This window comes from Vicia villosa, linkage group LG2 (genome assembly GCF_029867415.1).
Source record: "Vicia villosa cultivar HV-30 ecotype Madison, WI linkage group LG2, Vvil1.0, whole genome shotgun sequence".
NCBI classification, from domain to species: Eukaryota; Viridiplantae; Streptophyta; class Magnoliopsida; order Fabales; family Fabaceae; genus Vicia; species Vicia villosa.
Window position 1 is genome coordinate 54,871,653 of NC_081181.1, and position 11,515 is coordinate 54,883,167.

The following is an 11,515-nucleotide window of genomic DNA, read 5'->3' on the forward strand; positions in this document are numbered from 1 at the left end:
CACCTTTCGGCGATGTCAAGACACTTTTCCTGCAAAATTAATTTAGAGTGGAAGGTCCCCAATCTTCATTGGGTCCTGGATGGTGAGTACAGACATTGTTGCACTTAGGCAACCATTGAAATACTCCTTTAGGAACTAAAATTCTCCTAAATTTGCATTTTTCAATGGTATGTCCCTTTTTGCAACAATAATGACAGGTAATATGATGAGAATATGGAGTTTTGCTAGTTGATACTTTTGGTACAAAAGTTTATTTACTATATAAAGGAGTATACGATCTTTTGAACTTATTTGGGTCAACCGCAAAAGTCACTTTTGGTTGTAGAACCTTGTTTAACTTGGCTTTTAGATCTCTTACTTCTTTTTGCCAAATGTGACATGTCTCACAACCAAACCATGATGTAGGATCTATTTCAACTTTATCCTTTTGAATGTCTAGCATAGATTGTTTTAAAGCTTCCATATCCTTTTCGGTTTTCTCAACTTTTGATTCAAGATATGAAAATATTTTCTTATTTGAGGCCAAAAGTTTGAAAGCTTTAATTGCATCTCTATGTAATTCTTCAAAAGCAAGTTTTAGTTGAGAATGAGATACCTTATCTACGAGTTCAGGTTTAAGATGACTTACAGCTTTCTTTTTCTTGTGTTGATGAGCCATGAAACATAGGTTTGCTGATTCTTCTTCATCGCTTGATGAGCTTTCACTAGATGAATCACTTTCCCATGCTATGTAGGCTCTTTTAGATTTGTTATGACCTTTGCTTTGGTTCTTCTCCTTTTCTTTCTTAAGGTATGGACAATCCGGTTTGTAGTGACCGGCTTTCCCACAGTTGAAGCAAAGACCTTTGATTTTTCCCTTGTTGTCGTCATCTTGTTTGAACATGTTTGATTGCTTTCTATAGTTGATCAAGCCTTTGTCAGAATGTTTTGCTCCATTTTTCTTTAGATATTTGTTGTATCTTCGCACAAACAGTCCCATTTCCTCATCATCGGAGTCTTCGTCATCACTTGTGTCACTATCCTTTGGTTCTCGTTTTGAGGTCTTGGAGCTCGAAGCTTTTAGAGCTATTGACTTCTTCTCTACCTCTTTCTCCATGTTCTTTTCTTTCTTTGTCCTTTTCTCATGCATGTCAAGGCATTTAAGGTGTTGTTCATGTTCCTCTAGTTTACCAAATAGAGTTGTGATGTCTAAAGTGTTTAGATCATTTGCTTCCTTTATTGCTGTAACTTTGGGTTGCCATTCCCTGTTCAAACATCTTAAGATTTTGTTAGTAGCAACTGCATTGGAAACAGGTCTATCAAGAGAATTTAACCGATTTTTCAGATGAACGAATCTCTTCTGCATGTTTTCGATGGATTCACCATCTTCCATGTGGAAGAGTTCGAACTCTTGAGTTAACGTATTGATCCTAGCTAGTTTGACATCATCCGTTCCCTCGTGGGCAACTTGCAATGTGTCCCACATAGCTTTAGCTGATCTACAATGGGAAACGCGATAGTATTCATCAACTCCTAGAGCTGAGATTAGAATGTTTCTCGCTTTCCAATCGTATGCATATCTCTTTTCATCTTCAGCATCCCAAGTATTTTCTGGTTTTGGAACAACTGCACCAGCTGCATTTGTCATGGTGATCTCAAAGGGACCATTGACAATAGCTGTCCAGATGTTCCTATCAATTGCATTGATGTGGACACTGATCGGTCACCATTTCTAGTAAGTTTCCGCACCTTTTCCGACTAAAAATCATAATCTTGGTAATACTATGTGGCATTGTTATAGGTTTTGTTAGTAAGTTTCTTGTTTGTTGATTGTGTGATGTTGTTGCATGATTAGTATGTTCTGAGTATTATTCAAGTGCCGTTTTATGCGTTGGTTGTTAGTTTGTGTGTGGTCAGGTTAATGCACGGGAGAGGTTGAAGTTATGGCGCGCACAAGCGAGAAAAGAAGCCAAAAGAGCCAAAACTGAGGTCAACACGGGCACCCGTGTGTGTGCACACGGCCGTGTCAAAAGATGGCTGGAAAGTTGGTTTTGGGAAGCAAAACAGAGGTTTCACACGGGCACCCGTGTTCCTGCACACGGTCCGTGTGAAAAGCTGCGCAGAAAGTGAATTTTTGGTGCTGAAGCAGTTGACCAACACGGGCACCCGTGTTCCTGCACACGGTCCGTGTTGGTAGGCGCGGGCAGATTTCCAACTTTTGAGATTTTGAAAGCCTTGAACTCATTAAGGGTATTTTGGACCTTTCGGAGACGAGGGATGACTGTCAACACTACTAAAACCTAACGGGAAGAAGGATTGAGGCATCTTGGATCATTGAGCATAGAGAATTACAGAGAAAGAAGAGTCAAGGGTTTTGGAAGAAGATCTTCAAGAGCACTCGCGATTGGAGATCATATCAACCGATAATTTCTTGTAATGACTTCATTTACTCTTGTTATTTTCTTAAACACTATGAGTAGCTAAACTATACTATGCTAGGGTGATGTCCCTAAATCTTGTCATGTAATGAATTGTTAAAACCGTTGTTGATGATTTTGATGTTTTTATAAATTGAGTTTATGATTCAAAGTTTTTCATGCTTTATCATATTGGAAAATATTTTATTGATCTATGATTAGGGTTAGGCGTGACACACCACTCTAATGCGTTTTGAATCACAACATTACCGGTAAATCACTTAGGAATAAGGATTTCACCATAGTGATCATTCATTCTAGATTACAATGCGTAATGCCTTAATACTAAAATCAATTATTGAGGAATTGAAATTGACTTTTAAGTGTTAATAAGTTTTTCACTAAGGAATTAGGGAAAACTATCTTATGGAATTGATACTCAATTGTGGTTACATATTTTCATGAACAACGGTGTTTTCAAGGAGTTACATAAGATTTATACATCTACCTTAGCATGCTTTCTCATTGGTGAACCAAATCATCATTTACTTGTCATTGTTAATTATAAACAATTAGTAGTTTCATCAAGCAAATCAAAAACCCAACAATAGCTTTTTGTTCAATTGAAATTGAGTACTGGCTTATACTTTACTCGCAGTCCTTGTGATCGATACTTGGATTCAACTCCATTTTAATAACTACATCGGTATCAAAAGTAGTACACTTGCTATTTTACCGATCAAGTTTTTGGCGCCGTTGCCGGGGACTGCCAAACTATAAGCCGAACTTTAAGTCAATTGAAATTTTGTTGCTCTGCGACCAAAATTTTATTTTTATCTGTTAATTTTAATTTCGTTGCAGTCTTGTATCTGTTCTAACTGTTGTCTAACTGTTTATGCGAGGTCAGACCTCAGCTAAATTTTCCTTTGACACAGAACCAGAAAGAGCTCTGCACGAGAGACGCCGCAAGGCAAGACTTGAAAGACTGGCAGCACCAAGTGCAAGTCTTAGTGTTCCACATCAGGAAAGCGACGACGAAGTGTCTGTGCATTCGGAGCACAGCGACTCTGACTTTGACAGGGAGGTAGTTCAGGAACCAGTTAACATGGCTGGAAATCAACCTCCTGCAGAAAGATTGTTAGGGGACTATGGAGGGGCAAATGCTCACCCCAACCGGATGACTATTGTTAATCAACCCGTGAATGTGGCACATTTTCAATTGCATCCATCCACCATTCGCCAGCTAGAGAGCAAGCCGTTCTCCGGAAGAATAAACGAGGATGCAAATAAGCATCTTCAGAGATTTCTCACTACGACAACTTCGTTGAAGATCGAAGGTCATTCAGAGGAGGCCAAGAGACTTGTTATGTTTCCGTTTACACTTACTGATGACGCAGAGGAGTGGTTTTACTCACTTCCGGCTGCAAGTATCACGACATGGCAAGAGATGGAAACGGCATTCCTCAATGAATATTTTCCTGCGTCGGTGTTTATCCGAAAAAGATACGATATTGTCAATTTCAAACAAAAAGAGGGGGAATCATTAGGGGATGCATACAAGAGGTTCAAAAGGTGTTTGACTGCATGTCCAACTCATAACATGGACGCTACCGAGCAAATGCAGAATTTCGTGAATGGGTTGCGACTAAAGACAAAGCAGCTTATTGATACCGCTGCTGGTGGTTCAACAAATTTTGCTACAGCCACAGTTATGAAAAGAATCATAGAGGCAATTGCTGCTAACGAGCATCTTGAGTTGTATGATCGAACCATGAACCAACCAGAGGGAAAAATTGATTTGAAATTGCCAGAGCAGGTTGTTAAGATGGAGGATCAGATTGCTGCAGAGGTAGAGAGAAGGTTAAAAAAGATGAATATTGGAACTCAGACAGTGGCACAGGTGGAACCAGTTAAAGCGGTTCTTTGTGAAATATGTGGTGGACCGCACTTTGCTATGCATTGTGTGGCAACTCAAGAACAGGTTGAGCAAATTCATATGTTGAGGCAGAATAATCCTTATGCCAACACATATAATCCGGGGTGGAAAAATCATCCGAACTTCTCATGGAAAGACCAGCAAGGAAACATCCAGAAGCCGGTTCAAGGCCAACAACCACATCAACCACAGGGGCAACAATATCGTCCGCAACAACAACCATACCAGCCATATCAACAACAATTCCAACATCATCCTCAACAATTTCAACAACAGGTACCAAAGAAAGAAGATTGGGAGATCGCTCTTGAAAAAGTGGCAACCCAAAACTCTCAGTTTCAGGAAGAGACAAGAGCCAACCTCAGGAACACCACGGCTTCAATTAAAAATCTTGAAGTTCAAATGGGTCAAATAGCACAACATCTCACCTTACAGCCACAAGGAAACTTTCCGAGCGAAACTGTGAAAGATCAGAAAAATCTGGAGAAGATCAATGCTGTTTCAACAAGAAGTAAGAAGGTGTTAGAATCGGAAAAAGAAAAAGAAGAGATAGATGACCCTATGGTGATAGATATAGATTTGGAAATAAGAGAGGACTCAAGAGAGCCAGAAGTGGTGATACCACCAGTTAAACCACCTGAAGAAAAAATTAAAAAAGATGCTGAACCGGTAATTAAACTACCCTTCCCTTCAAGAGTAACAAAGAAGAATTCAAAAGAGAAAGACTTTAAGAAGTTCACCAAATTGTTCAAAAGGTTAGAGGTGAATCTACTTTTTTTTGAAGCACTTGAACACATGCCTTTGTATAAGAAATTTATGAAGGAGGTGTTGGCGAAAAAGAGATCACTAGAAGGAGAACCAAAAATTGTAATCGAGGAGTGTGGTAGAGTCTCTTCAGCAAGAAAGATCCCAATTAAGAGGAAAGACCCTGGGGCGGTGGCGATACCATGCACTATCAAGAATATAGCATTTAAAAAGGTACTCCTTGATTCTGGCTCTAGTGTGAGTTTAATGCCTTTATCCATTTTCAAAAAGCTTGAATTAGAAAAGATTAGTGAGAGTAAGACACAGTTAAGGTTCGCCGATCACACCGTTAAGAAATCCTATGGGGTAGCTGAAGATGTACTAGTGGAAGTTGATAAGTTTGTTTTCCCTGTTGACTTCCACATCATGGACATTCCGGAAGATGAAGAAACCCCTATCCTTCTTGGGAGACCCTTTTTGTCAACAGGCCGCTGTAATTTTGACATTGAAAAAGGAACGCTAACGCTGAAATCATTTGATGAAGAAGTAACCTTGAAGATGTTAGGAGTCAGGAAACATAGGTCAGATGTGAATGAGAAAACCTCAACTGGTATGACGGAAGGTGAACAAGAAGACAAAAATATTAAAAATCTCCAAGAAAAAGTTTCTAGCATAGCCTCTATGATGGAACCAACTTATGTAGCTGTCAACAGTCCTAAGAAAGCTAAAGAAGTAGAGAAAATTGTGGGAAGCAAATTGAAGAGAAAAGTTATCCAGGCTTTTCATCTTCATGAGTTCGCGGTTGCGGAAGTGGCAGGCAACAAGGTTGGGAAAAGGAAATACCCTCCATAATAAAGGGTAATGGACCGTCGAGCCATGCGACGTTAAACGAAGCGCTTCGTGGGAGGCAACCCACGGTTTTAATAATTAATTTTTCTGTTTGTTTGATTTATTTTCAGGAAATAAAAGAGAGCATCTCTAGTGGAAGCTAGGAAGTGATCGTTGGAGTGCAATACCTCTGTAAGCAACCTCTCCAAGGCTGGTTCTAAAACATTGAGGACAATGTTTAGTTCAAGTGTGGGGGAGGTTCTTATTTTATTTGCTTTATTGCTCTGCTTTCCGTTTTGAATTCATAGTTTAGTTTGTTTAATTTGAACCATTTTCTTTTGTCTTTCTGTTAGTGTGTTTATTTCAAGTTTGTAGTGCTGCCATGGTGTTACCAGATAAAGGATACAAGTCGGAAGGGAGCGAACTAACAGTTAGTGGTTGAACAACACATTCCACACTTAATCTCTGCAGGCACGACGGAAGCTGACACAATCAAAGAGAAGAAGGTAGGACGCAAGAAGCCGACACTGAACCAAGAGAGGAGTATGGTAGACTTTAGATGAAAGGAAATTGCAGGACACCTAGAGCACCTTGAAGCATGCAAGCTTAACCGACCCGGTGAGATGTCAGAGCCAAATTCATAAATCCATATGAGAGTCCAGTCAGGTATGGCACTATTCACTTTGATTTTGCGTACGTTCTCATAACACAAGCACACTACGAAAGCGCACACTGAGGCAAGTTTTTTTTGTAAACCCCGAGCCTTTCTAGCCATCCTATATGCATTATATCATTTGTTTCCCTTTTGAGCCGTAATGTGTGTTTTGTTCATTGTTGTTAGTTATTTTTCTTTCCACCCGCATTCCCATCATTCATATTATCGCTCGGCATTTATAGTAATCATTAGAAGGACACTAAAGAATCTAAGTGTGGGGTTGTAAACAAAAAAAAAAGAAGGAAAAAAGGGGCAAAGAAAAAAAAAAAATTTGATTGATTTCTCAAAAGAAAAAGAAGAAAAAGAAGAGAAAAGATGAATATGGATCTTGTGAAAAAAAAAAAAAAAGAAGAGATTTTAAAAATTCAAGCAAGAAAAATCTTTACCTTTGCCCACTTTTGAGAAAGACCGGATAAGGTCCAAACCCCACTTTTACGATTCAAATCAGTTTGAGTAGAGAAGTGAATCCAATATAAATGCCGAGCACCAAACCATTTGTTATTCCGTTTCTTGTTTACCCACCAAACCCAAGCCACGATACAACCCTAAGACCTCATGAAGTGTGTGCAATCCGTGTGTGTAGTGATTTGAGAATTTATTCAAAGTTGAAAGTAATATGCATGCCTTGATACTGTGAGTGTAGACACTTTAACCCGGAGAGATTTGGTTAGAGTGTGAAAAGCTTGCAGGTGAAAACGTGCTCGAAAGTGAGAATGCAGTTGATAGTCTGAAGAAGGAAACTTTACACTCGATTGCTAAGTGTAGGAATCTTGCGAAAAACCGGATTGTGTTGTGGAGAAAAGAGTCTCGTCGGTGACCTTTGTTTTGACTCGATACATCACTTGAGGACAAGCAATGAGATAAGTGTGGGGTTGTGATCGGTCACCATTTCTAGTAAGTTTCCGCACCTTTTCCGACTAAAAATCATAATCTTGGTAATACTATGTGGCATTGTTATAGGTTTTGTTAGTAAGTTTCTTGTTTGTTGATTGTGTGATGTTGTTGCATGATTAGTATGTTCTGAGTATTATTCAAGTGCCGTTTTATGCGTTGGTTGTTAGTTTGTGTGTGGTCAGGTTAATGCACGGGAGAGGTTGAAGTTATGGCGCGCACAAGCGAGAAAAGAAGCCAAAAGAGCCAAAACTGAGGTCAACACGGGCACCCGTGTGTGTGCACACGGCCGTGTCAAAAGATGGCTGGAAAGTTGGTTTTGGGAAGCAAAACAGAGGTTTCACACGGGCACCCGTGTTCCTGCACACGGTCCGTGTGAAAAGCTGCGCAGAAAGTGAATTTTTGGTGCTGAAGCAGTTGACCAACACGGGCACCCGTGTTCCTGCACACGGTCCGTGTTGGTAGGCGCGGGCAGATTTCCAACTTTTGAGATTTTGAAAGCCTTGAACTCATTAAGGGTATTTTGGACCTTTCGGAGACGAGGGATGACTGTCAACACTACTAAAACCTAACGGGAAGAAGGATTGAGGCATCTTGGATCATTGAGCATAGAGAATTACAGAGAAAGAAGAGTCAAGGGTTTTGGAAGAAGATCTTCAAGAGCACTCGCGATTGGAGATCATATCAACCGATAATTTCTTGTAATGACTTCATTTACTCTTGTTATTTTCTTAAACACTATGAGTAGCTAAACTATACTATGCTAGGGTGATGTCCCTAAATCTTGTCATGTAATGAATTGTTAAAACCGTTGTTGATGATTTTGATGTTTTTATAAATTGAGTTTATGATTCAAAGTTTTTCATGCTTTATCATATTGGAAAATATTTTATTGATCTATGATTAGGGTTAGGCGTGACACACCACTCTAATGCGTTTTGAATCACAACATTACCGGTAAATCACTTAGGAATAAGGATTTCACCATAGTGATCATTCATTCTAGATTACAATGCGTAATGCCTTAATACTAAAATCAATTATTGAGGAATTGAAATTGACTTTTAAGTGTTAATAAGTTTTTCACTAAGGAATTAGGGAAAACTATCTTATGGAATTGATACTCAATTGTGGTTACATATTTTCATGAACAACGGTGTTTTCAAGGAGTTACATAAGATTTATACATCTACCTTAGCATGCTTTCTCATTGGTGAACCAAATCATCATTTACTTGTCATTGTTAATTATAAACAATTAGTAGTTTCATCAAGCAAATCAAAAACCCAACAATAGCTTTTTGTTCAATTGAAATTGAGTACTGGCTTATACTTTACTCGCAGTCCTTGTGATCGATACTTGGATTCAACTCCATTTTAATAACTACATCGGTATCAAAAGTAGTACACTTGCTATTTTACCGATCAGACACACATACAATCCTTCCAATAGCCATAGTTTTCACCGTTGAAAACTGGAGCTCTATTGTGAGCCCCTTTAGGTCCGGAAGCCATCTTTCCAATAAGTGTTTCACGTAGCACGGAACAAACCAGAGCTCTTGATGCCACTTGTTAGACGTTGGCCTTAGGATCTAGAGGGGGGGTGAATAGATCGTTCACAGTTTTACGGAGTTAAACGACTTTTCAGCGGAAGTGATTCTGAATCATCTCGCGTCTATTCCGAACCACTATCGAAACGATTGTATATGTGTTTAAAAACCAGTCAAAACTTGAGGTAAGTGATAAGAGTATACGTTGCAGAATCAAAGCGTTGCTCTTATTGAAAATCAGATTAACTTCTTGTATGATGGACAATGTTTGCAATGCAGTAAGAGTGATAGAAACAAATATACAAACACTTGGTGATAATGATCAAATTGATGGTGATTCAATATGTGATGGATTGTGATGTTTATATAGGTACTTAATTCACAATCTTAACACTCGAATCGTTGATCAATTTGCTATTATAACCAAATATGAACAGAATGTAAATGAAAAAGTAAAAGCGACAAGAACACGATATTTGTTTAGGCAGTTCGGCGATCGTCCTCGCTACGACTACGTCTGCCCCCAATTCCAAATTGAAATTGGGTAATCTTTCATTAATGTTGAAAGTAGTATATACAAAGAAGATAACAAAGCGATAAACGATAAACCAATTATGTCGATCCTTTGAATCTTCTTCCCCCTTAATCTTGAGCAAGATCAAGGTTATCCAAGAGCTTCACTTTGATTCCCTTCTGCAGTGTCTTGATTCCTTGAACTCCCCGTTCCTTAATCGTTACACTCAGCCGAATCCTCAATGAACGCCTCTTGATAAAAACCCCCAAGAACCACCCGTCGTGGAGGACAAAACCCGCAGATTTTATTCACCAACAAACCCCACAAACCTTCACCCACTAGGAATCTTCAATTCCGTTCCATGGACGTTATCGAACTCATCACTAACCCGCAACGCAAGAATGATTATGTGTAATTGTGTTGGAGATGATGAAGAACGAAGATGAGAAGCGTTTGTGTATCTTTCAGTCGTTGGTGTTGGCTTGAATAATTGAACCTTTGATAATATATATATATATGATAGCTTAACAGTTGGAGATGAGAGAAACAGGATTTTTGGCATTCTTGATTAGTTAGGTCGACCTCTTGTAGAGCTTAGGTCGACCTAGCAGTGCTTGCAGAATTTAGCTCCCAGTTAGGTCGACCTGTTAAAGGAGTAGGTCGACCAGAATCCCCTTCAGATGCGTTCTGGGAACAATTTCTTAGGTTAGGTCGACCTAGTTGTTGTGTAGGTCGACCTAGCAGACTGATATGTAGATTTCTTCATTTTAGGTCGACCTGGGTTGACAGTAGGTCGACCTAACTGCTGATTTTCTGCATTCTTCTTGTTCTGCTTGTGTTGAGTCGACCTATATGTATAGTAGATCAACCTGTACTATCATGAGTGATCAATGCTTGCTTTTCTTTGAGTTTTCTGCTTCCGCCTTGTTGTTTGAATGCTTATTTGAGTTTGCCATGAATCAAAAACATCTTTGAGTGTAATCTTGTATTCACACACTATATATCATAATGTTCACCTTTGAATACTAATAGGTTTAAGAGAATTGATTAGAGGACATGCTTCTATTTTCCTTTAAAGAAACATTAGATCGAATCGATGCTCTTTATATTAATTTGTTAGGATACCTTGATACAAAAATAATGAGCACAAAGAGAGGAATAGATGACTCTAGAGTGAATTAGACTAAAATTAGGGTTATATATATATATATATATATATATATATATATATATATATATATATATATATATATATATATATATATATAGAGAGAGAGAGAGAGAGAGAGAGACACACACACAAACAAGGGAGGTTTCAAGGCCCGACCTGGCTGGGCACATGCCCAGACTCTGGCCCAAATTTTTTTAATCTGAGGTTAAAAAAAAGGGAAAATAATAGGTCAAAAAAGGGCAAAATAACAGAAAGACAGGAAGGTAAAAAATTAAAAGAATGAAGAGAAAAAATCACAACGGCCACTACGACGAAGCCAGACTGTGACTTTAGAACCTGAATCCGCGATCTATTTCTTTGATGTTTTGGACTTATTTTTTTTTACGGTTCTGTTTTCATTGTTTCGGGTTAGTTTTTCAATACAATTTCGAGCTAGTTCTAGTTTTGCGGTTTTGGTATTGATTCTATATACTAGCATACAACATTACGAAGCTAAGTGGATGAATGTTTACCTGTTAAAAATGCAGAAAAATACAACTTTTAGTCTTACCCGCAAGGTGTTCGATAGAATGCTTTAACCAATTTCTCGTCTCTTTTCGCTTCAATTCTTTCACTTCATGATGTTCAATTATAGTTGTTGTTGATGATTGTTGTTGCTGAAGATTGTGGTTTATGAATCGGTATCAAATTGTCATCGTCACCACCATTTTGCAACAACAAGTTTTCAACAAACATTCAAGAATAGTTTGTCCAATAAGTGAAACAAATAAG